Source organism: Sapajus apella, unplaced genomic scaffold (assembly GCF_009761245.1).
Source record: "Sapajus apella isolate SASKATOON/1434 unplaced genomic scaffold, GSC_monkey_1.0 scaffold16, whole genome shotgun sequence".
NCBI lineage: Eukaryota > Metazoa > Chordata > Mammalia > Primates > Cebidae > Sapajus > Sapajus apella.
The window spans coordinates 21,554,202-21,576,151 of NW_022436956.1; the positions used below are offsets into that span (position 1 = coordinate 21,554,202).

Consider the following 21,950-nt stretch of genomic DNA (forward strand, 5'->3'; position numbering starts at 1 on the left):
GATTCTAATCTACACTAGTCCCTCTTTATCCTTGGGAGATGATACATTCTAAGACCCCCAGTGGATGCCTGAAACTGCAGTCGTACCGAACCCTACATATACTATGTTTTTTCTTGTAAGTACATAGGTACCTATGATAAAGTTTAAGCACTTATTATGCACAAACTTTTGCAGTTTGAGGTGCGACAGCAAAACTAGCATGAATTTCTTTTTCCTTTTTCACATTTTTAAAGATAGACTTGTTCTTACTATAGATCTTTGCAACCTCAGCCTACGATTTTTTTCTTTCCTTATTAAGTTGAGAACTTTTACCTTTTCACTTAAAGGAAGCACTTTACAGCTTCTCTTTGGCATATCTGAATTGACAGCATCATTACTCTTGCACTTTGGGCCATTTTAGAGTAAAATAAGGGTGACTTGGACACAAGCACTGCGATACTGTGACAGTCAATCTGGGAATAGCAGGGTGGGCTGCAGGGGTTAATATAGTCCTGGGTGGGAGAGGAAGGGACAGCATGCATTTTCATCATGCTACTCAGAATGATGCATGATTTAAAACTTAGAATTTCTAGAATTTTCCATTTAATATTTTTGGACCTTGGTTGACTGCAAGTAACTGAAACCTCGTCTGGTGAAATCATGGATAAAGGGGGACTGGTATATATGCAGGTTTGGGAGATATGCTTTTAGATAAATGTTACTTTAGTTCCATTCAATTTAATAAACATTTATGAAATACTGCATTTGTGCAAGATATTTTGCCCAATCAGATGAAGAAGGTAACATTTCTGCTTTAGTTCATAGTCTGGTAATAGAGGAACACAGGTGAAAACTAGTTATACCTGTGAGAAGTGCCTTAATAAATATATATATATATATATATATATATATATATATATATCAAACACAGAGGGGTGAATGATTAAAACAGGCTGGAAATGACAAGGCAGGTGACCAGACCAGTGAGAGGATGGATCCAGGATTAGAAGGAGTGATGCTGTCTGGTGACAGAACTTGTTCTCTGTGTTCCAAGACCTCATTCTGGATAATGGCTTGTTTTTCATTAAAACAACACCAACAGTTTAACAGGCACCCAAACACTGGAATCATTCTGATTAAATCAGGGAGGACACAAAAATCACTGTGGTGATTTAGCACTATTCTGGAAATTCTTGCTGATCCACTGTGCAAGAACTAGAATTGGATAATATAATTTTGAAAGGAGGAGATAAAATTATTATTATATATCGATGATCTTTTTGCATACTGGAAAACTCACAAATAAATTGAAAAGTGATGCAAAGTACTGTCACAATTTAGTAGCTGAAAATATGAAATAATACAAAAATCCGTAGTGACAGAAATGAGATCAGTTGTTGCCTAAGATTGAGTGGGAGGGTTGGGAGGGAAAGATTACTATAGGGCATGAGGAAGCTTTGGGGGTAATAGATTTGGTCACTGTCCTCAAGTGGGGATGGTTTTATAGGTGTAGACATATGTCAAGCTTATCAAATTCTCGCTTTAGATATGTGCTTTGATCACATGCAACTAATTGCAGCGAATAAAATAAGGTGGTGAGGACAAAGAAACAATCTCACATGGTTTATTGTATCTCAATTATGTACCATAAAGCTGTAAAAATAAAGTTCCGATATCTCAGTGATTACTAATAATTGGAAAATTTAGTAAAAGTACAGTAAATATAGTAAAGTATAAAAAAAATAGCCAAATATATAGTAGAATATACTAGAAAATATAGGGGAAAATGTCATTCATAATAATAATAAAACCCATAAAATACCTGGAATAACCGTAATGAAAATGTGAGAATTTATTTAAAGAAAGTACAAAACTTTACTGAGGGTAATAAAAGAAGATTTGAATCAGTAGAGAGGAATACTATGTTTCTGGAAGAAAAGACTATCATAAAGGTGTCAATTCCTCTTAAGTTGCTCTGTAAATTTAAAACAATGTCAACCAAAAGACAAAGAGCTGTTTTCTTTTTCGGGAATGGGAGATGGGATATGGGAGAAAGGAATGGATAAGCTTGACCAAATGAGGCAACTGTGTGTGTGTTAACCATGCCTTTTATTTTATGTATGCTTTGACTTCTGAGGCTTGGCTGATCCTGGAAGGATTCCTCCTCCCAAGATTAGCCAATTCCTAAAGATAATAAACAACGTGGTTGAGATGGTGCTTTTCAAGTGTAAACCAACATGATCAGAGTCTACACACCGAATGACCTTCTTTATTGGACTCGCGCTCTGGGCCATTAGCCACCTGCCCTCATCACCCCAGGGCCAGGTACTGGACAACTAGGACTGTTCTTATGCTCCAGTCAAATTATTTAAAGTAGCCAATCCTAGCCCTGCTTTCCCTGTCTTGCTCGTTCCTTCCCACAGCAGCCATAGTCAAGGCTCTTGCTCTAAGGCCCCGCTCTCCCTCTGCCTCCTGACCACCCCTGGTACTTCCGATGTAGCATCTCTGAATATAATCCACTATTTTCAGTGGCAGTTGTGTCCTGATCTGTTGGCCTTGACACACCTATATAATAATAACACCCATATGAAAAGACTATAATAGGCCAAAATCTAAAGATGGCACCAGGTTATTCAATCAGTTGAATCTAGACACTGCCGTGAAGGTACTGTGCAGATGCAAATGAAGTCCCAAGTTAGTTGAACTTCTGATGCAGAGATTATTTGAGGGGGCATGTTGCAATCAGGTAAGTCCTTTAAAAGAAGAGCATTTTCTCTGGCTGGTGGCAGGAGAGAAAGTCAGAGAGAATTACGCTTCTATTGATTTTTGGGAAGCAGCTAGTAGCTATGCTCTAGGGGGACATGTGCCTAGGAGCTGGTGAGCTTGGAGGAAAGTCCAGCCTCAGATGAGAATTGTAGCCCCACTGACACCTTGATTTCAGCCTGTGAGGCCTGAGCAGAAGATCCACCTAACCTGTACCCCAGATTCCTGATTAACAGAACTGTGAAATAATAAACGTGTTGTTTTACAGCTGCTAAGCTTGTGGTAATTTGTTATGGCAGTAAAAGAAAACGAATAAGAAGGCAGCAAGGGGGGTGCTTCATAGGATGGCCTCAGAAGCCAAACTGGGTTTAGACATCCACCTTGCCACTCACCAGCTGTGTGACCTTATGGAAGTTATTTAAATCTCAGTTTCCTCATCAGGAAAGTGAAGTAAATATAGCACCTCTCTTATAGGTTTGCTGTGAGGATTACATAGTTAATGCATAGAAAGTGCTTAGCACAGGCCTGGTGCATAGTGCATGCTATATTTGCTAAATGGCAAATTACCATATCTATAATTGTTTGCCATTTTTATGCCTCTAAATTTAGGTGGGAGAATAATCAGTCAAAAATCACCAAGGAGAAAAAGTATAAAAGATTACTGAGAGAGCTGGTTTATCAGATGTCATGAAGCCACAATAATTAAATCAGTATGGTTCAGGAACTGATGATTCAAATAGGATAGAATCAATAACCAGAGACATACATGCACACTCACGTATCCATTCATTTAATAAATATTCCTTGCACACCTATGTTGTGCCGGGTGCTGTTCTACACACTGAGGATTTGGCAATAAAATAAAAGATAAATGAAACTCAAACGGATAAAGTCCTTGTTCTCAGGGATCTTATAGGCTAAGAGGTAGAGCCAAACAATAAGGAATTAAATATAGCATGTTACACGTGAGAATAAATGCTGTGAACAAAGCATTTATTCTGGTTAGAAAGGATATGAGGGATGAAGAGAGATGGAGAACGTTATTTTCAGTAGAGTGGCCAGAGGACACATGTTGATAAGTTGACATTTGAACAGAGCCCTGAGAGGAATTAGCAAAGGAGTCAGATATCAAAGGGATAGGTGTCCACGCAGAAGGAGAGCAAGTGCCAAGGCCCTGTGGCAGGTGCAGTGGGATCTGTTCAAGGTCTGTGCGTTTGAACAGAATGAGAAAAGGGGTCTGGTGGCAAAGATGAGTCTAGAGATGTAGGCTCCTGTGAATATTTAACCAGAGGTTGCCAGATACAATCCAGTGTTATAACTGAAATTTCGATGCCACAAAAGAAATGGCACTCAAAGATAAATCCTCTCAGCAAGGCAGTGTACTTCTATAGAAGGGTGCAGCTCACAGATGGAACAATGGTGGCTGCATGCTTGGACAAGGGGGGAAGGGGTACTTATGCCTCATGGGGGTCGACCCTACTGCTGTGTCTTTCCCCTATTGGCTAGGGTTAGACCACACAAGCCAGACTACTCCCGACTGGCTATTTTAAAGAGAGCAGGGGTCTGAGCTGGAGTGGCAGGGTGTTTTTGTGGGAAGGAGGGTTACGAGTGGGTCAGGGCAGGTAGCTGGGATGACCTAGGTCAAAGAATGTGACGCTGGCAGGTGACTGGAAAGGTGACCGGGATGAGTCAGGATGGAGCTGGGAGCCAGGGGAACAGATGTGAAGTACTGATTAGAACCAGTGGAGAAGGTTGTTTACTAGAATTACAAGGAAGTTAAACTTTAAAACAGAGAATTGAAGAATAAGAGAGCTGAACATACTGACATACTGACTCTTTGAAGAGAAACTTGGGGTTCACTATAACACCAGGACACCAGGTACATTTGAAATTCAGCAGAAACAAGCAATAATTTTTTTTACTGTATATTCCATGTAATATTTGGGATATATTTATACCAAAATTTATTTGTTAATTTCTATGAAATTCCATTTTAACTGGATATCTTGAATTTCTATGGGTTAACGCCAGCAATCCTAACTGGGGAAAGTGATTATGATATAATGTTAAATGTAAAAGTCATGATACAAAATTAAGTTGACAGTATGATCTCAACCATATTAAAAATGTATAGATAAATGTCTGGAAAGGAATGTGCTAAAAACAGCTTTAACTCTGCTGCCTCTTAGGTGATAGGCTAATGGGTGATATTTTAATTTTTTTCCTTCCTTGTAGATTTCTGTAATTTCCACATGCTCTACAGTTTGAATTAGTACGCAAAGTGCCTAGAAAAGTGGCAGCCATAGAATGAATACTTGTTGATTGTTTAATTATTGAAATTGTTGGACATGTATTTTATTAAAAACAGGAAATCTTCAGTTTAACTGTGGGGAGCAGAGCCATAGTAAGTTCACTCTATATGGCCTCCAGAAAGGGGAAGGAGGTGTTTCATGGTGAGAAACCCTGGGTAACTACTGAGTGCATCCCAGAAGAAAGATGCGGTGTGCCTCTGTCTGAGTCCTGCATGTGGATGCTGCAGTGTTGAGGCTGTGAGGGCCTCTACAACTGGGTAGTTTCCCTTAAGTTTGCAAGAGGCTGCAGAAGTGCTGCATGGGACTCTCCAATACTTTGAAAACAGCCTGAGCCAAGCACTCTTCTTCCTTTGTTCCTAGTTAAATATCTGTGTGTGTGTTGTGGGGGTTGTGCGGTGGGGGTGGTGAATGAGGGCATTTTAATTTTCCCAAAAGCATCATAATGCATTCCAGGCCAGTTCCTAGAAAGTATTTGGCTTGAATGGACAACCCCCCTGGTGGCCTGCAGCCCTGTCAACACCTGAGACTTGGAGTGTGCTATTAACAAGCATAACACCTCAGTAATTCATCCTCCCGTTGGCAACTGCAAGCTTCTAGAATTAGCAACTTCACTCTCCATGTGTTCTGGCCCACGTAAAGAAAAACAAACAAAAAGGCAAGAAGCTAGGGTAGGGGATCTGCAGTGAAATGCTCTTTGATGTCTGGCTCTGAGGCTGTGAGGGAGAAAAGCCCCAGACATGTATGATCAGTCTGACAGTGTTGACAGGGCTTTGGGTTCTGTGTGTGTGGCTGTCTTCCCCACTGGGCTGTCCTTCATTCAAGCCCAAAGCCAGTCCAGTGCTCGGCCCCTCTCAGGCTGTACCATCATGTGTTTGTCAACCCCAGCTGAACTCTCTGGTTCTGTTCAGCTGGGCACTGACGGTGCAGCCAGCAGATGGGCTCTCGGGATCCCGCCCTGCTCACCGCGCCTGCCTGCCTCTTTGCCCTTGTATCACATCTTGCTCCCATTCCCCATGTGCCCCAGGTGCTGGCCATGCCCACATTCTGACAGTTCCTCCCGCATGCCCAACTCAGTCCTGTCTCAGGGCCCTTATGTCTGCTGTTCTCTCTGCCTAGAATTCTCTTCCTCAGAGCTTTCCTAGAGTAGCACCTTCTCTTTATGCAGCCCAAAGGTTACCTCCGTACCACCTTAGAGAGGCCGCTACGGCCCCCTAGGACGCACTTCTTCCTTTGAATTCACCCTGTAGTCTTTGTTTAGCCCTGTATCGTCTGTGCCCCTTCCTCTAAAAAAATCAGCTCATGACAGCAGAGGCCCTTTCTATTTTGCTAATAACTCCTCTCCAGCACCTGAGGCTTGACACACCGTAGGTGCTCAGGGTGTGTGGGCAGAACCTTCCCTAGCTGGGCTTTGCCCAGCCTCTCGGGGAACTCTGATCTCTCCAGTTCTGCTCTCTCACAGGGACAAATGTTTTCAGGTTAGCTTGGCCCATACGGGTTGACGCGTTTGGAGAGAAAAATTATGATGCAAAGAAGGAAAGCTCCACATGTTTCAAAAGCTGACTGGCTGATTCCATTTGTATCCTAAGGTCACTTAGAGCCCCTTGGGCATCTTGGCTGACACTGGTCCTGGTTGATCCTGCATGGGTGGGATGTGAGACCAGCTGCCCCTCCTCATCGCCAGGTTCAGAGGGATGCTCAGGCCCTGTCAGAGCCTGCTTCTCAGCTTCACCTCTGGGTGAGGACCCCAGATGTGCATTACTGCCCTGCGGTGCCATGTATATCTCTCTGCAGCTGTCCTGGATCTCTTGGGTTGACCTATACTTTTGCTGTGGGCAAAGTAGCCTTATAGAAGAAGGGCTTGGGCTTGTAGCTGTTCTGCCCTGACCAGGAGACATTATTTCTCCTGGAGAAGCGTTCAACTCCGGATCCTCTTTTCTCCCTGCCTGTAGCATATTCACTAGCTGGGTTTATGAGTGATGTTTTCTTCTTGTCATTTGGATAAAATCTGACTTCTTCCCCTCCTCCAGCATCTGATCTGGCCACATCCAGAGCCCTGAAATGAAGATGTTCACTTTCCAGGTGGAATCTTGGGCATGCTACATCACTTTTCTGAGTTTTACTTTTTTTATCTATAAGATGGAGGTGATAAGTTTTGTGGAGTCCAAAGAGATAGTCAGTATACAGGACCTGGCAAAAAGTGAAAGAAAGAGAGATGTAGTTTTCATGATTAAAACCTGCAGCCCTGTTACTTGCTGAGCTCCTGACCTGGCTGGTAGAGGTTTCAGGACTTTCAGAAACAAGCCTGAGTTTCAGCTTATCCTTGGGGGCTGAGCACTATGAGTGCCAACCCAGGCAGGTAGTGCGGGTCAGGGCGAGGACATTAGGCTGAGAGTCAGGGCCTGAGTTTGAGGCTGACTCTGGGTGATCTGAACCAAGGGTCTCCCTTTTCAGCCTTGCCATGATGTATTTTCTGGTCTGTGTGGTCTGAAAACTATACGAAGCTGGGGAGATGCTTCCAAGGAGAGAACAAGAAGATGCCCAGGTTTGCTTAGTAAGTGCGGGCTATAGGCAATGCATGCATTGGGCCAATTCTGAGTTTAGTTGTGAGTAGATACAGTGTTTGCCGGATCCATGAAACTGACTCCAAGAAATCGCTAGGGCTGAATCCCTGTTGGCAGCACAAGCACTGCTGTTTTTCAGAGCTCCTGAGAAAGTGAAGAGGATTCTTTGCTTTGGTCATGATGGAAGCCCTGGTGCAGTGACAGCTATGAAATGTCCCATAGGCATGAGAGTGAGAGGCCAGGCTGGTCTGTCTGGGATGGCCCAGGCTGCTTCTGTGCCCTCTCTGCTGTCACAGCAATGAGCATGCTTCTCTTGCTTGTCCACACAGCCCTCTCAGTCCACAGGAAGAAGAGTGTGAGCAAGCGGGGTAAACCTTAGTGAAAGCCAGGTGCTGCTGGGGTACCTTAGGGAGGCCTCTAACTTCCGAGGCCCATCCCTTTCCTCTTTTGGGATCCAGATATAAAGGTGGTGTGGTCATCTTTGTCTTGCCAGAATGAGGGAAAATCATTGAGAAAGTGATTTCCTCACTTGGAAGAAAAGATGCGTGATGATGGCATAACTCCTGGCCAGATACCACCCACAGACATTGCAAGGAGAGGGGGCCTGAGATATCTGTTTAGTTTCTATTTCAGACTTTACTTTAGCAGGCAATCGTTGTCTTTTGTGAGCAAAGCACTCTTTGCTTGTGAATCCAAAAATGAATAGAACACGGCGCCTGCCTCCTGGGGCTCACATTTTAAGTCCTCACTCTCGTCCCTTCGTGTAAATAGTACCAGCTCTGCCTACCATCTGTCACATGAAACAGTCTGAGCTTTTCCCAGCACTCTGATTGAATTCCAATCTTCCAGAAATTCTATGAATTTTAATCTCGTTTAATTCTCATATGACACTGTCTGGGGTGATGTTTTAAGTACCGTTTTGCAGGTAAGGGCACTGAGGCTCCGAGACGTCCATAATGGGGGTAGAGCATGCGCAGCCTGAGAGGACCTGTGGGCTTCCCAGGGGAGGAGACACTTGCCTGGATTTTCATGCATGGGTTGGAGGTCCCTGGAAGGACAAGAGGGGCAGGGGCACGCCAGGCAGAGGGAAAATCTTACTCAAAGGCTCAGAGATCAGAAATAAACACCGTGCCATGGAAATAGTCAGTAGCTACTGCTGCAGTTTAGAAAAGCCAAGAAGGTCCCTGTATGCCAGGCAAAAGAGTTGGGTCTTTATCCTGGGGCAGTGCTGAGCGTGCACGTGTGTGTGTGGCTGTGGTGGCGTTTGCTCTGGGAAGAAACATTGTGGTTTTGAACTTCCCTCTAATGATAGGCAGATAATACAGGGGAAGGTAGGGCTGGAGGTAGATAGACCAGATAAGAGGTTATCACAACTATCTAGTACTATTAATCAATGTTTACTGAGTACTTATCCCATGCCAGGCACAGTGCTAAATACTTTACAAGCATTATCTCATAAATCTTGTATCAACCTCTGAGGCGGGTGTCACTCTTATGCCCACATTATGTACAATAACACTAGAATTCCGACAGGTTAAACAACTTGCCCAATATTGCCCAGCATAAGCTGTAAGCATAAACTGAGATTTGAACACAGCTTTTTCTGACAAGATTCCCAACCCCTGACCATGATTACTTAGTATGATGAGGGCTTATACATTAGCAGGGATTATGGGATTGAAAGTAGAGGAAATAACTGAAAAATATTTACATAAAATCAGTGAATTTGATGAGTGAATGGGTTTAGGGAATGAATGAGAGGAAGATGCTTCTGGCCTGGGTGACTATGGAACCTGGAGAAAAATCAGTGTTATAGAAAAGATATTGCTTTTGTGACCTCGGATTCACCTGGTACAGGTACAGGACTGGACTCTGCTCTTCAACACATGAATGGCCCCTCCTTGTTTAATTTGTAACTGATAAGCAATTCATCTATGGGGAGATGAGAGTCCTGCCTAGGACGCCAGGGGTCCTCGCCCCAAGTATTGATTCAATTAAATTGATCTAGTGATTATTCTCCTTGGATGTGGTCATTCTTCCAATTATAAAGCTCCTGGCTGTATTATCATCTGAGTCACATTTCTCCTTCTGAGATCATGAGCCCAAAGGTACTGTTTTTCATCTATTCATCCAACAAGTGTATTAGAAAAGAAAATGAGAGATGTCTGGTGTAAGGGGCTCTTTGTGGACCCAAGGTGGTCCCTCTGGACCACAGCATCTCTTCTCGAGCGCATGCAAACCACCTACTTAATGAGAATGGTGCCTGGGGTGGGCCTCCAGCAAATGCATCTCTTTTGGAAAATCAAGGCATTTGCTTGTTTCTAGTCCCTTTTCAACATTTGAACAAGTTTTAATTGAGTGTTTGCTATGTACCCATCATGACTTTTGTCTCTTTCTCCATCCATGACATTTTTTAAAGGGTTCCCAACTGCAGGTCCATATCCTGTGTGATATCCTCAAACTGTTGAATAGAATTCTTCCAGGTCAAGAGGCTTGACCTCATTTTAGGAATTGGTGTGTTACCTGCATTCTTAAATTCTCCTTACCAATGTTTATTCTAGATGTTCTAATCTGAGAATCGCTGTCCTTGACAGAGAGGCAGAAAGAAAATAGGAGCTGAAGTGGGCCGATTTTTGTTAACTTTAAATCATTACTATTAGGGGGACAGGAGGGAACTGACAACATATATATACACACGTGTGTACATATATGTATATATATATAATTTATTTTGTGTTTATTTATTATACTCTAAGTTCTAGGATACATGTGCAGAACATCAAGGTTTGTTTATAGGTATATATGTGCCATGGTAGTTTGCTGCACCCATCAACCAGTCATCTAGGTTTTAAGCCCTGCACGCATCAGGTATTTGTCCTAATGCTATCCTTCCTCTTGTCCCCCACTTCCCAACAGGCCCCAGTGTGTGATTTTACCCTCCCTGTTTTCATGTGTTCTCAATGTTCAACTCCCACTTATGAGTGAAAACATGCAGTGTTTGGTTTTCTGTTCCTGTATTAGTTTGCTGATAATACAAATTAACAGTTTCCTGCTTCATCCATGTCCCTGGAAAGGACATGAACTCATCCTTTTTTATGACTGCATAGTATTCCATGGTGTGTATGTGCCACATTTTCTTTATCCAGTCTATCATTGATGGGCATTTGGGTTGGTTCCAAGTCTTTGCTATTGTGAATAGTGCTGCAATAAACATACATGTGCATATGTCTTTACAGTAGAATAATTTATAATCCTTTGGGTATATACCCAGTAATGGGATTGCTGGGTCAAATGGTATTTCTGGTTTTAGATCCTTGACGAATCACCACACTTTCTTCCACAATTGTTGAACTAATTTACACTCACACCAACAGTGTAAAAGCTTTCCTATTTCTCCACATCCTCTCCTGCATCTGCTGTTTCCTGTTGCCATTCTAACTGGCATGAGATGGTATCTCATTGTGGTTTTGATTTGCATTTCTCTAATGACCAGTGATGAACTTTTTTTCATATGTTTACAACTTACATTTTTGAATGTCTTCTGTACTAGATTTTTGTTTATTTGTTTTGTTTTGAGAGAGAGGCTCGCTCTGTTGCCCAGAGACTGGAGTGTAATGGCGTCATCTCGGCTCACTGCAACTACCACTTCCTGGGTTCCAGCGATTCTCCTGCCTCAGCCTCCTGAGCAGCTGGGATTATAAGCATGCACCACCATGCCCAGCTAATTTTTGTATTTTTAGTAGAGATGGGGTTTCACCATGTTGGCCAGGCTGGTTTTGACCTCCTGATCTCAGGTGATCCACCAGCTTCAGCGTCCCGAAATTCTGGGATTACAGGTGTGAGCCACCACACCCACCCTGTTGTTTGCTTTTCTAACGCATCATTCCATGTAATCCTTACAAGAAACCTGCAGTATAATAATTATTATTTCCATTTTATGGACAAGGGATCTGAGTGAGGTTCAGAGAGGTTAAGAAAATCTCCCTGGCTCATACAGCTGGTACTTGGAGAGGTGGATCTAGCCTTTCTCTGTTCTCTTTGCTCTGATTCTACCCAAGAAGACCTTTTGTAGTGTTGGCTTCAGCTCATTCTGGGCTTCAGCCTTCCTAACATTATACTTAGAGGGCTGTGTCACTCGTGTGTATTCATCCTGTGCAATCACGCTTCTTCTATATCAGAGTCATTTGCGATTGTCTTGTCAGAATTTTATTTTTGAAAGTCATCCCTCCCGAGCTGTCTTCCATGAGAGTATCATGTCATGGGATCAGCTGATCTTTTCTTTGAAGGTTTTGCAATCTGACTTTGTAAAGACTAAGGTACAGGTAAGACCATATCCAGCTCTTTATTCATGAATAGCATGAACTTTGAGGTGATCTGGCTACTATGTCTCAGGATTTCTCTCTTTGTTCCTTCTCTAAGCAGTTGCCCCTTGTTAAAGCAGAATTAGCTTCCAAATAGATGCCTTCCCCTACCCACAACCTCTGCTTTCTGAGAGATGAAATTGCGGAGGCAAACCATGAATGTATTTCCATATATTCATTGCTTTGCCTTTATCTGAATGATGGTTTCTAGAATGATAAATAGTTGTAAATAAAGTTGATTAGGTAAGTTGCACTAGGAGAGGACCGTATTTCTGTAGGGTCTTTGTTTAAAAATAGAACTTTTGATTGTATGACAACTTGCAGGGACTTATTGGTATCTCTTTCTGAGCATGCTTTTGTAATTATAAATGCAATTAAGTAGAGCCATATTGGAGTATATGTACAGTTTTATGTGAAACTTTACATGACATTGTATGAGGTAGACAAAATAGAGGAGTGGTTAAGAGCATGGATTTTTGGAGACAAACAGGTATGGAGTTCAGTGCTTTCTCAGTACTTCATTAGCTCTGAGACTCCGGTAGATTCCTAACACCTTTAGGGTTTCGTTTCCTTATCTGTAAAGTGATGGTGATGTACACAGTCTCTATACCCATCTCATAAGGATGCGTGAAGACTAAATGGGGTAATGTGTGTAAATGCTTATCACAATGCTTGGCGTATAGTAAAATACTCAATTAACAGTAGATACTATGTGGAGCTACATTTGTTTGTATAGGAGATTGTTTTGGTTTATCGCAGTGCATGTGACTCTGAAGGTGAAAATCTGAGTACCTATTTCCAGAATATTTTAGTCTCTTTGCTGCTTTTTAACACAGATGTTCACAGATACATGATGGTGAGTCCTGAGGACAGGGAGACCTTGAGGAGACTGAAGAGCCTAGAGTCCTTTTAAGTTAAAAATCCAAAGAGTTGAGGCGCATTTAAGTTGGAGAAGAGAGTTGACTTCAGAGGTACAGGTGAGGGCAACATGCAAGATTCCTTCTAAGATGTGAAGGGCCATGTAAATCCCTTTTCTCCAAAGGGCAGAGGGATGGAGCTCTGACCCGCCATGCTGGTGGGTGAAGGATCGCCTCCCCTGGGAGGCAGAAGGTGCACCTGTGGAGACTGGGAAGCCTCCTCCTCCCTCTTGCAATCTTTTTCCCCTGGTGGCAGGAGGCCAAGCCAGCCATCTCCAAGGTGTTTTCCAAGCCAATTCCCTGTGCTTTATGGAAAAGAGCAGCAGCCTGCATGTGTGTATTTCCTCAACTGAAGCTCCAACTTTGATCTCCAGGCAGCACAACATTTGTTTTTAGAAAAAACCCATCCAGCTCAGAGGTGATGAGGGTGACAGGGCTGTAATTATCACCTGTTCCTCAGCACCTAGTGTACCGTGGGAAAGGTGCTGACAGCTCTGAACTCTCTTTGTGTGGGGAGTGAAGCCCCCAACCTCTGCTTAGAACATTTGACACAGACAGACAGCTGTGGGGCCGCGTGGGGGTGGGCATGGGGTGGGGGTGGAGGGGGCCTGTCACCTCCTCCATCACCTCCCCTTCTCCCTAGGCTGTGAGAGTGGGCTGAGAGGCCCTGCACGTGTCTCCATTCTTGGACACATTTTTATAATAATCAGGTATATTTTTCTTAGGAGTCTCTTCAGGGTGCCAGACCTTACAAAAAAGAAAAGGAAAGCACTGGGTATTAATTTGTGATTAACTGGACTTTATTGGAAACGATGGGGCAGGATGGAAGAGTGACCTCCAGAGGGCGCCAGAGTGATTCCATGCTAAGCCTTGGTTGAGGAAGTCCCCAGGAATACAGTGGAAAGAGGTCGGCTGGTGTCAGAAAGAGCCCGGCTACAAACCTGATTCTGGTTCTTCCTTGACAAGTGGCCTTGGACAGTGCACTTCCGCTATTAGAGTTTCAGCTTCCTGGTCTGTAAAATGAGGGCAGCAACACCTACTTTGAAGGGTCGCTGTGAAGACTCAATGAGATGAAGGATTCAGGATTAAATGAGAGAACAAAGAGCAAGATGGGAGGGGAGACAAAGAATGATTGCAAAAGATCTGCGTTACCACTGGCCCTTAAGTCCATTACCCGCACACTGGATTAATGCCGACTGGTCATAGATGTTCAACCAATTTCGTATGTCCATCGGGGTTCTTATAATAAAACCGAATTCAGTGAACAGCATTCCAGAATTCCCGATGGCTTTTGTCATGACATTGTTTTCTCTCTCTCTCTCTCTCTCTTTCTCTCTCTCTCTCTCTATATATATATTTTTAGTATACCTTAAGTTCTGGAGTACATGTGTAGATCATGCAGGTTTGTTACATAGGTATGCCTGTGCCATGGTGGTGGTTTGCTGCACCTATTGCCCCATCATCTACATTAGGTATTTCTCCTAGTGTTATCCCTCCCTAATCCCCAACCCCCCTGCCATTCCTCCCCTAGCCCTCCATCCCCCAAGCCCCAGTGTGTGGTGGTTCCTTCACTATGTCCCTGTGTTCTCACTGTTCAACACCCACTTATGAGTGAGAACATGCAGTGTTTGTTTTTCTGTTCTTGTGTCAGTTTGCTGGGAATGATGGTTTCCAGTTTCATCCATGTCCCTGCAAAGGACATGAACTCATCCTTTTTTATGGCTGCATAGTATTCCTTGGTGTATATGTGCCACATTTTCTTTATCCAGCATGACATTGTTTTTCAATCAACAGATGCTAAGCACGGTGGCTGCTCTTGTGCAGGGGTCTGCAGATGTCCTTGCCATGAAACAAGAATCCTCCGAAGCCCCCAGGAAGATTGGGAACTACTGAGACAATGCAGGTAAAGTGCTCTTCTCCCCACTTTCCTGAGCCCAGAGGAGAGGAGGGCCCTTCTGACCTGGGTGGGCTCTGATTTTTCTCCTCCGGAGCTGTCAGGACATTGCAAGGAATGTGCCATGGGCCACCGAAGGCCCCAACAAGCCTCACTGAGCTATTTGAGAGGTCTGGCCCTAGTTTTCTCCCTTCCTTTCTTACAGTGTCAGCTCCCAGTCAGGGACATTGCCCAGGGAGGACTTTCTCTTTCAAAGAATAACACGTGACCTGTGGCCTCCTTTTATGATTAGTGTTCTTCTCAATTGCCTCCTAGTATGAGGGGTGAGAGGCAGAGGCTCAGAAGTTTGTATCTGGAAACATATGTCTTTCTGGCACCAATTCTGAGAGGAACCTCACCAGAAGAAAACTCCCCTGCTTCCTCCTACTTCCACCAACTAGGAAATGAAGTGCCTGCTCCAGGTGTTCTTTGCAGTTCAGCTGTGCAGCCTCTAGGGCGGGGCTTTAGAGCTATTAGCACTGGGTTCCACCACCTGCTAGCCAGGGGTACCCACGCAGCCTGAGTCACAGGTACTGCTGCCTGTGCTTGCTTCCATGGCTGCCCTTGCCTCTCTCCTGACTTGTCCTATAACTAGTGTTGTATCCTCTTGCTCCTCAAAGATTGCTCCCTGGGCCTGCAGGATCCCATCCTCAGAGTGCTTGCTAGAAATGCAAAATCTCAGCACCCTTCCTTCTGCAGACTTTCTGAATTAGAATCTGCATTTTAACATGATCCCCAAGTAATGTGTATGAACAATAAAATCTGAGAAGCATGAGTCTAGCTCACCTGATGGGTTCCCATCACTGCCTAACTACTTTACGGTAAACATGACTTCTGGCTACACAGCACCAGGGGCTGAGAACATGTTACCAAGAAATGATCATGGGAATCTTTGCTAGATGTCAGAGAATGCCCACTAACATTATTGAAGCCAGGCACTTTCTAGGCATGATCAGAGTTCACCCTTATCCCCTCTTTCTAAGGCAGGTGGAGCAAACTGGAGGAGCAAACTAAGATCAAAGAGATACGAAATGAGTTCAACATTCCAGAGCTAGTAAGAAGGCTGTGTGAGGGACAGGGAAAAAGAGAGAGGGACATTGGGCACAGGAACAGCACGTGTAAAGGCACAGAGGTGTGAGGCAGCACCATCAGCATCATAATAAGAAACTCTATATGCAGGACACGGGGCTTGACATTTGTTTATTTCATGTATTAACTCCACAGCTACTTACCAAGTACTCAGTATGTGCGATGCCCTGTGTGGGGTAATACAGTTGCAATGTAGAACCAGGCAGGCATATTCTCTGTTCTCAAGGAGCTGCCTTTCTACTGGAAAATAAAGATTTTATATTCACAAAGTGATTTAATTATAACTGAAGCAAGAGCCACAAAGTATAAAATAGAAACCTAGCTTAGTCTTGACCAAGAGGATACTGTGTATAAATCAACAGAAAGGCATCCTTGTTTTAGGGCTCCTCAACTATCAGGGTTCGCCTCGATGGCTCCCAGGAGCACTGTCTACTTTCTTGATTGGTGGTTCATCTCCTGTTGCTCCTAAGCAGCAATCATGGGTCTGTGCACAATGCCAGGCACAGAGGGATGCTGGACAAAGGAAAAAAGAGTGTGGATTCCACCCTGCAGCAGAAGAGGACCAGAGCACAGGGATCTCCTTGGGTCTAACACCACCTAAATTTCTGCATGGATGTGGGTGCAGGTTGATGTGGAATGCTATTTTGTTTTGTTCCAAGATCAAAAGCCCTGAGAGGCTGGAGCTTCATGCAGTTTTGCTGCCAGGTATGCTTGTAAGGTGGTCAGAGGAAGGCAACATGAGAGCCCAGTCTGGCCTTTCTTTCTTCTCCCTGGCAAAGGCAACATCAGAGCCTAGCTTTCCTTTCTTCTCCCTGACAAAGGCCACACATTTGTATACAGCTGTGGCTCTTCTTGGGTGTTTCTATTTTACGGTTGTGCTTTGATTTGGGGGCTTAATTCTCTAACTTGGGTCTTCCCTTTGGTGACAGCCCTGGTCCCAGCAAATGGCCTTGGTATATTGGGCAGCTGCAGGGACCAGCCAGGCTTGCCAGCGAAGCTGTATTGTAGCGCCAGGAATCAGGCACATGGGAGTTTCCATATTGGCCTGTTTCTGTTGTCTATTTCTGCATAACAAATCATCCCCAAAATGATCATAACAAGTAGTGCCTTAAGTGAACAATGGCAATTCAGTGGGTTGGATGGGCTCAGCTAGGTGGTTCTGCATTCTATAAGGTATAGGTGAGGTCATTCATGAGAATGAATTCACCTGGGAGCTCCATAGAGGCTGGAATGTGGAATGTCTAGGATGAGCTCTCTTCCTTCAGGCCCCTCTCCCTGTGACCTCTCATAGAGTGCTAATTTCCGCCTGACTTCTTTACAACTTGACAGCTGGCTTCCAGGAGGGAGATTTTCAAGAGGATGAGCGCCAGTGTTGAAGCACTTACTCACCCAGCCTTTGCTTGTGGTATGCTTGCCAGTGTCTCACTGGCCAGAGAAAGTCACGTTGCTGAGCTGAGTCACTGTGGGAGGGGACTACACAAGGTGTAACTACCAGTAAATGTATACATTGGGCACTACCAATGTAGCAGTGTTCCATGTGGTCCTTGGATGTGCACCTGCCATTAGCTGCTTAGGAAAGTAGTACAGGGCTTGATGGAGCTGGTCTGGAAGGTGAAAGAGCAGTACTGGGAGGGTCACATGTCTTTAACATATTTTATTCAATTGGTTGTTCAACAAGTACTAAGTAGTTCAAACTAGTACTAGGCCCTATGCCAGACCCTGGGTGTACCAAGATGACCAAGACGCCACCCTTGCTCTCCAGGAGCTCACAGATAATTGGCCACAGACAGACAAATCAGCAATACCATAGCATGTGTGATCTGTTTTGGAACTGAGTTTCACTTTAGCTGCTGTAGAGTAAAAAAGAACAATTTCAATAAGACTGAGGGTCAGGGAAGGCTTCCCTAGGGAAAGATACTTGAGCTAAGTCCTGGAGCAACATAAGAAACTGTCCAGGTGGACTGGCACTGGGCATTCCAAGCACAGGAGAGAGTATGGGTGAAGTCCAGGGAAGAGAAATGCCTTGAAGCAACCACAAAATTGGATGTCATTCTTCATTCTACACATTCAGAAGGCAGGGATTGTGTGAGAGATGGGCCAGGAAAGCATAGGGTATGAAGGTTCTTGTCCTTTATCATGTCCTATTCTCTTTCATACCAAGGGAGAGCATTAGAATGACATCTTCTTTTTGCGTAATTGCATTTAAATGGTTTCCTACAATAAACATGTTTACGTGTATAATATATAATACAAATGGGAAAACATTATTCTGGCCACCACCCATTGAGTGAGTAGGCTGTTGCCAAATTTTAGTTATGATTTGATGGTATCCTGAACTGAGTTAGAGGCAATTGGAAGGGAGAGAAAGAGAGATATGTGAGAGGCACTTAAGAGGTATGAATGTGAGATTTGCCACCAAGTGACTCTGAGGGCTGAGGAGGAGGAGATAAGGACAGCGCCACCTTGTTCTGCCCTCCCTTCCGTGCACCTGCCTCCAGGGGGCACAGGAAGTCCAAAGCCAACCAAAGGAAGCATTTGGCATGCTTGGGGCTTTATGGGATGTGCCTCTGAAGGGAGTGAGCTCTAAGAGTGGACAAGACCAATCTATATTAATATACTGTCCACCTTGTAGACACCCTGCAAATAGATGTGGTTCACAGCAGTACATGTGAGTGGGAACTGCTGGGGCTCTTGCATAGGACCGCAAGGATTCAGTCCTGACTGAGGTGCCCTCTAGCTCTGTGATCTTAGATGAGTTACCTCAACTCTATGTGCCTCAATTTCTTCATCTGTGGAAAGAAGGATAATTCATTGGCTTTTTGGGTCAGGATTACATGGGATGATGGAGAAGGGTGCTTGAACATAGAAAGCTTTAATCAATAGAAACTATAATACTTATTCAAATAAGCCTTTTTTTTCTGCTTAGGGAATAAGTAAGGCTTTCAAATTGTTCCAAGTTTAGAAAGTACAAAATTATGTGTACAGGGAAATGTTTCCTTCTAGCACTGTCCTCTGGAAAGCTAGGTTTTCTCCCTGGCAGTGACAAATAGTACTAGCTTCTTGGACCTTCTTCTCAAGATGGTTTACATATACTTAAGAAAAGGCATATACCATCACACTTTTTGTTACAGAAGTGGTAATGCCTTTCATAGCACTACATTACACTTTTCGGCTATAATTTTAATGAAACAGTTTCTTTAAGTGGTTTCTTACTGTCCAGCTTGTTGTTATTACAAACAGTGGTACAATGAAAAACAGAGGATATCATGTTACTCATGCTGGGGTATACATAAGGCCAAATTCCTGGAAGGAGAATTTCTAGATCAAAAGAACACATGCATTTTAAATTTTGTTCCTTATTGTTAAGTTCCATAGAGGCTATGCCAATTTACATTTGCACCAGCAATGGTGAGTGTGTAGGGAAACACATGATCACACATCATTGGAGAACTTGGTATAAGCTTTATGGAGAGTAAGTTAGTAATATCTAACAAAATGTGTCATCAAATGTTTTGATATTTGCAAATCTAACAGGTGACAAATGGTATTTCAGTATAGTTTTATTTTGCAATTCTCTTACTGTAAGCGGAATTCAGCAGTTTTCTCTAAGTTTAAAACCCAGTTACTTTCTCCTTCAATAAATGGTTCCATGTAATTTTGTTCATTTTTTTCTATTGTGCTGTTAGGTTTTACTTTTCTTACTGATTTATGAAGTCTTTCTGTATTAAAGAAATTGTGACATGATTTGCCAATATTTTTCAGTTTTCAATTTGTCTTTTTATTTTACTCATGAAAGTTTGTGCCATGTAGATCTTTAAAAACATTCATGTTAGTGAGATTTTCAGAAAGTTTTCCTTCTATGGCTTTTGAGGTACTTAGGCCATTCATACTTTGAGATGAGAAGAAAAAATGTTTTCTTCTGGCATTATGGTATCAGCTTTGTACTTAAAACTGTTATTCATTTGGCATTTCTTCTTACATAGGTGTTATATGAACAAAACATAATTTCTTTTTCGAATTTCCATCCTATTTTTCCAACATCATTTTTTAAACAACTCATTTATCCTTTCTGACTTGAGGTGCTTCCTTTCTAATGTGCTAATTTCTTGAGTGATTTTGGTTTATTTCTGGCCTTTACTGTGTCCCATTGATCAGTCAGTCTATTCATAGACCATAGCGCAATGCTTTCATTTTTGTATCTTTATTGTATGATTATGTAGAAAGGCTAGTATCACCTCATTACTCCTCTTTTCCATAACATTCTGGCTTTTATGTTTGTTCATTTTTCCATATAAACTTCAAAACAGCTGGGTAGCACTTACCTTACATTAAATTCATTGATTGAAAAAAATTTGCATCTTTTGAATGTTGAGAGTTGCCAAGTCTATGTATGGTATGGTTTTTCTTTTTTTTGTATCTTTTATGTTTTCAGAGTTTTCTTCATATTAATCTCACACATTTATCACTGATTTTTATTGCTAGGTATTTCATCTTTATATGTATTTCTTCCCCACATTTGGGCTGCCTGCCATTATAACTAGGTTCTTTTTTCCTATTATGCCTTCAAATGGGCTGTTGTTTGCTTACATGAAGGCTTTTAAGTTCTGTATACTAATTTCATATCAAGCCAATTTAGTTAATTATCTTGCTGCTCGTAGCAGGTTTTTGGTGGTGGTGTTGTCCTTGTTGATTTTTTTTTGTTGTTGTTTCCCATATGAAAATTGTGATAGTTTTACCTTTTCATTCCCAATGTTTATAATTTTTATGTCTAATTGCATTAATTAGTATTTCTAAAATAGTGTTAAATAATAATGGAGATAGCAGATATCTTCCATATTCTTGCCATTAATGGAAATGTTTCTGATGTTTCCTCATTAATCTTTGGGGTTTGCAGAGGCAGGTTTTATTATGTTGAGGGAGTATTTGTAAATTCTTACTTAACTATGAGACTTTGATGAATGAATGTGGCAAAAGACATATGCTGAGTGATTACATGAATATGAAGTACACAAACAGGACCAAAAAAAACCCCAATCTGTATTGGTAAGACTCTTGAGAGTCTTCCAGAGAGGTAGAAATATTCTTTATGATATCTAGAAATATCTAGATGATGATTATATATATGCACACACATATGTAAGTATATGCATATATAAATGTGAAAAATCATTGAGTTGTACACTTAAGATTTGTACTCTTTACTGCATATATGGTGCGTGTAAGTATAAAGAAAAAAAGACTTTAGTCATAGCTATCTGAGAGGCTGAGGTGGGAGCATCCCTTGAGCCCAGGAGTTCAAGACTGCAGTGACCTATGATCACACCATTGCACTCCCGCAATGGAGTGGCAGCGTGAGACTTTGTCTGAAAAAAAAAAAAAAAAAAAAAAAAAAGAAAAAAAAAGAAAAAAGAAAAAACTGATTGTTGAATTCTGTCATCCGTCATTTGGCATCAGTGGAGATAACCATGAATCATGTCATTTTCTGCTTATATCTGTTAATAGGGTCTATGTATTAATGGCTTTCCTAATGTGGAATCTTCCTTGGATTACTGGAAAAAATCCTACTTGGCTGGTCTGTCATTTTGTTTAGGATTTTTGTAATATTGTGGGCTGAATGTTTGTGTCCCCTAAAAATTCATATGTTAAAACCCTGTTCCCCAGTGTAATGGTATTTGAAGATAGAGCCTTTGAGAGAGAATCTGGGTTAGATTAGGTCATGAGGGTGGGTCTTCAAAATGAGATTAATGCCCTTATTAAAAGAGCACGTAAAATCTAGCTTCCTGGACCATATATGGATATGAGAAGGAATTAGCCATTCACCAGCCCTCTAATCTGCCAGCACCTTGATCTTGGATGTCCCAGCCTTCAGAATTGGGAGGAATAAATGTTTGTTGTTCCAGCCACTCAGTCCATGGCATTTTCGTTATAGCAGCTTGAACTGATCAAGACAGATATTTATAAGGTTGTTGTTCTACAGCTGGGTTTTGAAATCAGTGTTAGGCTTGTTTCATTCAAACGGATATAGTAGAATGCCT

General features: G+C 42.5%; 1 long non-coding RNA gene across 1 annotated transcript; it reads left to right on the plus strand.

Annotated features, from left to right (window-relative positions):
• The first annotated feature begins 240 nt into the window (after window positions 1-240).
• On the plus strand, window positions 241-17,662 carry LOC116555983. Its single transcript, XR_004270767.1, has 4 exons — window positions 241-440; window positions 2,598-2,607; window positions 3,411-3,415; window positions 17,649-17,662. It is a non-coding gene; the product is annotated as an uncharacterized LOC116555983 (long non-coding RNA).
• The last annotated feature ends 4,288 nt before the right edge of the window (window positions 17,663-21,950 follow it).